The sequence below is a fragment of the Triplophysa rosa genome, linkage group LG2, assembly GCF_024868665.1.
Source record: "Triplophysa rosa linkage group LG2, Trosa_1v2, whole genome shotgun sequence".
In the NCBI taxonomy this organism is placed as follows: Eukaryota; Metazoa; Chordata; class Actinopteri; order Cypriniformes; family Nemacheilidae; genus Triplophysa; species Triplophysa rosa.
This window is the reverse complement of record NC_079891.1, coordinates 3902346-3908345: the sequence shown is the minus strand read 5'-3', so window position 1 is coordinate 3908345 and position 6000 is coordinate 3902346.

Here is a 6000-nt window from a genome sequence, read left to right as displayed (position 1 = left end):
AAGTTTAGTAATGGAAAGGAAAACATTGATTTCCAGTGCACCACTGGCGTGTTCAGAACAGAGCAGGTATTATTGAAACATTTTAGCTAGATAACAGGCAAGGTCTATAAGATAACACCTCATATTCTGTCCTCTCGCCGAGGTGCTGTGACCTTGGATTTTAACAGAAACTACAACAACATGATGTGAATCGTGGTAAAATGATCTTACATAAGAACACCCAGGGGTTATAAAGTTAAGACGAATATTTGTTATTTATACAAAAAAGCAGCAGTAAGCCGTACTGAATAAATAGATCTCAGTAGGGAAAAGAAGCTAAATATGGGTCTATTTTAATGTCATCTCTATTATGGGACCAACAGTCCCAATGGTGAAACTTCATTCCCATGAATAACCCACAGATATTTACCCAGAGTTCCAGACAGCACAGAGCCAATCTCTTCACTCTGATCAATGATGTTTGAAGCTCCCACAACATTAAAACATCAAACTAACACTTCATTCAATTCTAAATGTAGCATTTAGTTCTTTCCATATTGCTTCTTTAACAGCCATCATACTTAATCAAAGTTTGATTGAGGGCCGGGTCTAGGGGGGATTTTTTTGGGCCCAGTGCCGATCCTAGATGTCTGGGCCCTAAGCAAACTTGTGAGGGGCCCTTGTACAAACAATTAGGGGTTCATTTTATACTTAAACAATTACGTTTAAAACTGAATTCGAATTTTGATTGACCTAACGAGTGGCTCTGGAACCATCTAGCTGTTTAAAAAACCTATAACACGCAAACGCTGTGTTTTTACTACCAAATGAGTGATTTACTAACAAAAAATAAAGCATGATAAATACAGTTTAAGCATACGAAAACACATCAATAATTCTCTAAATGTGATGGCACAAAATAAAAATGACATATTATTAGCCTATCATGGGCAAATGAAATATAGTGGGCAAATACTGAATTTGTAAATCTGTACTGGAGAATTGTTTTGTAAGCAATTAATTGCATAATTTGGCAAAACTAAATAAGACTTATTAAATAGTACAAAAACACTTTTTTTGCTTCGCGTTGTTGCCCTTTTTTTCTCAGCCTAAACGGATAGCTCCGTTTTAAAGCCATGGTCATTTGTAAAGACATATCAGCACATCATGCGCATGTCATTACCTGCCGCCCACTGCATGATATCCGAGTATGTAACAGTAATTAAATAAATGAATTATTAAAAAGGAAATTTCCAAAAGATTCCTCTAAAGTTGAATCCGCAAGTTAAAATAGTGTCTTGTTTACAATAGAGTTTTTGATTCGGTACTCAAGGGGGCCCCTGGTGGTGCAGGGGCCCTACGCAACCTGTGTAGTCTGCGTAGAGACCTCCGGCAGTCACGTGACCTTTTCTGTTTACACCGCCATGCTGGCAGGCAAGAGCAGCCGTGAGCAAATGTGAAATGAACGGGGCAATGAAAAAATGTACGTGAATTGCACTCCTAGCCACCATAGCTACATCACTGATCTTGCAGGTTAAACATTCTCAAAAAACTAAATGACCCTCCATTGAAGCCATGGGTGGTGGTCAGACACAATGGGGTTAGGAGCCCACTGCGATTGCACAGCTGGACTAGGCGAGTGCTGCTCTTATGTGTCTTGTTTCAGATTTGGCAGCATAACAACAGAGAGGAAGAGATAACGTTAGCGGTGACATGTGTTGGTTAGCACGTTTAATATTGCAGATAAACATTTAATCATCTATCAGGGATTCGGGATCCTTAAGAATATGATAAGATGATTTGCCCTTTGCATTCCTCCACCTGTTCTGGGATCCTGGTGCACAGCAGCTGTCCACCATGTTAAAATAGTATGATTTGTAAAGTCTAAACAGTCTGGTTTTAAATGATTGTTTGACCACTGTCTATACCAATGCTACAGCCGCTCTGGCGCTCTCTCTGATAGCCTGCCAAAATGGCGGAGTTCAGATTGCGTGACGTCAACCTCCGGAGCTCTGTCGGAAGGATCGGCTCTGCTTGGGCCCCTCCAAAAACATCCAGCTGACAATTAAAATAATAAAAAATAAATACTTATTTGTATGATCTATTAAATAATGATCTGTCAATTTAATCACAGAAATGTGTCAAAATTATGCATGCAACGAACTATGATTATATTTCTGCACAACCAGAATATATGATTTCCACCTAAATCGAGCCAGTTGAATAGATTAAATATTTGTTCAGTTTAGGTGGAAAAAATTGTGTTATTTTCCTGTTTTTGAATAGCTACACTCTTTGAAATAAAGGTGCTTCACAATGCCATAGAAGAACCTTTTTTGTCTAAATGGTTCCATAAAGAACCTTTAACATTTGAAGAACCTTTCTGTATCACAAAAGCTTTTTTGTGTCAACAAAGGTTCTTCAGATTAAAAAAGGGTAAGAAAGAGATGGTTCTTTAAAGAACCTTTGACTGAATGGTTCTTTTTGGAACCAAAAATGGTTCCTCTATAGCATCGCTCTGCAGAACCCTTTAAGCACCTTCATTTTTAAGAGTGTATTTCATTCATTACATCTGATGTATTTGGCTTTTTTATTTTATCTGTCATATTTATAACACGGGAGAGAAAATGATACGGGGGGGTAATTGGTGCATGACATAAACAATATAAAATGAACTCGCCAATAGTCAAAAATTTGATAAAATGGACAAAAAAGTGTCTTTGGGTTGACTTACTGTATGTGCATATAGTTTTAGATCTCCAAATTCCTCAGAATTGTTGAGCTGCAGGTGCAACATGAGAAAAGGAAAAAGCTTTTAAATCCGATACATTTAACTTGGTCACAGTCGGGCACTACCAGACTCACAGGTGGAAATCTGTCAAAAAAGATGCTTATCACATACATACAGATCTGAAAATGGATGTGCAAGAGTTTGGTGTGAATGAAGAGAAATGGGGCGACACGGGGTCTGTACCACAAGCTTTCACACAACCTCTGATAAACAAAGGGGGGAAGTACCTCTGTGTGACTGGCCCGAGCAACTTCCTGTTTGTGATTATGTGGCCAAAAACAAAGGCCGTGAGGAACTGTCCCGCAGTTACAGCTCTGTGGTGAGGTACATGCGTGACGGGTGTCTGTCCACACGCTGTATCTCTGTACAATGCTGGGAAGCAGCTGCTGCTGCACTATAACAGACAAACAGTTCGTCTTATGTGAAACCAGCAAAGCTTAACAGGTTTCAGTGATTCAGATCATTGGCTTTTGAATTATACAATTTGCCATTTCGTTCCCTTACATCTCTGTGACACAAGCGCTTGTGTTAAACTCCACGTCATCTACCTGAAGCTCATTCATACCTTCAGATGTCCTCAAAGAGTAAGGAGCTAAACAACAAACCATTGTGAGAAGAATCCATGGGGGCAGGATGCATAAATCAATCGCTGATTCACTAAGGAAACTATTAGACTACAATAGAAGCAATTTTTAGTGGCCTGTCCTCCGGCAACACCATGGACAGCCTTAAAAGGTTTTGTAGGAGTTTGTAGCAGGATACATTTGACAAAATGGGATTATATGGAGAATACGGCAAATCCAATTGTGTAACCAAGAGAAATCACTCATTAACCATCATCAATAGGATGTACACATTGGAGCCAGACATAAATCAAATTATGGTGATTTAAAGGGCTTGCTCGGACAAAATTCGTCCAGAAATTTTATTTTGGAGTGAAGTTAAATATAGGATATAGAAATAGTTGACTCAAATTGTAATTCTATATAATTTACTAACTCTCATGCATGCCTCCCCAGCTGGCTTACTTTCCTTTAGTTAAAAGCAATTTTATTTTATAATACGATCGTGTTTTCTCAAAGAGGCTCAAAATGTTGAATATCCAAAAAGCATATACAGCCATCATTACAGTCATTTAAATGCACGATTCCAATGGGTTGAGAAATATCTTATGAAGCTAAACAATACGCTTGTGAGATAACACAATGAACACAATTTGCAACATACAGATCAGTTCAAATATGATGGCATGCCGACAATGTGAAATCTCACTCGCGTGTCTCGCGACTAGTTCTATGTGTGTTTCACATATTTCTTTAAATTCCTGTGGAATGCATTAAGGTTAAGTAAAAGTGGTATGGAGCATGTTATTGGCAGTGTTAGTACACATAGTAAAACCTTTTGCATATCCTAAAGCTATTAACACCTCAAACCCTAAAAGTCTACGAAGTGTGAGGTGATTATTAAGTGCCATTTTGCCAAAGTGTGAACACAGCAAGCGAGACCCTCACAACTGACCAGATGCTCTTTGCTCACTGTGTTATACTTGAAATACTGCAAAATAGTATTGCTTAGAGCCAGAAGTTTACCTCATATTAGTGCAATACTCATTTTAACCGCTGTTATTTCCTATTTACTTATTTTTATATACAAGCAATTTTCCTCTAATTCACTTTCTCTTTATCTTAGTATAAATATTTTAATTGTACATCTCGCATGTATATTTCTTTTTAGTCCCTTTCTGTCTATTATCTTATGTACCATGCACCTCACGCAGAAGCTCTGCAATTTCTTTGTATCTTGTGTACAATGACAACAAAGTATTCTAGCATTAACACTCAAGTTAAACTGAAGACTGATTCAACTATAGTCTGTTTCTCAAGTTTACCTATATTAGCAACTGAAGACAAAGAGTGACTTCCTGACATCTGGTGAGCATCATTATCGGGATTATTTATGAAAAAACAGACGCTGGTGGAAGTGAACTAGTCTACTGGACTGATACTCTTGTCCGAGTGTTGTCTTAATACAGGACAACGACACCCAACAGAAAACATTCTTAAGTGCTCTGTCTATTATCACTTATTCTTGTTGCTTTTCATTAATCCGTCATACAAAGAAAATGTTCTTTCTATTCTTCTACTAATCCTATTATTTTGTTAAGCTTCACAAGCCACTATTATGTTCTAAAATCGTTTACATGCACGAAATAAACAGATATCTATCAAAAATCAGCTGTTTTCACCCATGTATAGTAATAAACCGGCTACGCATTAAACCGCGTTTACATGGAAGTTCTCGCGTGCAGTGACGTCACCGCCGATTGTCCGTTTAGTAATTAAAAATGCAGCGGGAAAACGGTCAGAAGCTGTATTTTTACATCTCTTACATGTCCGCGGTACCTGCATATGCAACAATAGTTCTTCATTTTGCCGTTTCTACATCAACTGCATGATTCGAGAGCGGACTTTTATGCGTTATTTTACTATTACTTCTGTTTGAAACAAGGCGTTTGCATGCAGCGCGAAATCGGAGTAATGGGCTAAAAAATACCTCTGCCGATCGGTTTTTGCTTAAGCCGTTTATGACCTTTCCCCGATAATAGAAGTTACATGAACTTACTTGTTAGCTTATTATCAGCTTATTAAACACAATCGGAGTAAGACGGTGCATGTAAAAGCACTCATTGTGTATTGCAAATATCTGTTTAAAAGTGAAACAGTGTTAAAAATATGTTTACAATGTTTTTAAGTACTGTTTTTTTGTAGCATTTAAAGCAGCCCGTTGGCCTGGCGTTCACAACGAAAAGCCTTGCTGGATTGGAGTGACACATAAAACCTCCATAAATATCCAATTAGAGAAAAATCTAGTAGCACACAGATCCAACTGTAATGCTGTGGTTAGGTTTCATTCAATCCCCTACAGATAAACCCAGTAAACACATTTGATTAAGGAACATTGAGTTTCTGATACATCCTGGTCATTTCTGAAAAAATTTGGGAAGAATGAAACTGTTCTCTTTATCAAATTTAATATGTCAGGGGGCTTTTCTGTGTTATCTGAACAAATAATATTTGACAACACAACAGGTGGGATTAAATCAATCAATAAAATATTTTTCATACAGCAAAAAAAAACATTTTTAGATCTTGCCATTATTTATGTTTAACTGATGCCACTGACTTTCAGTAATGCATTAACTGATAATAAATTATCATCAAAACCTTCCA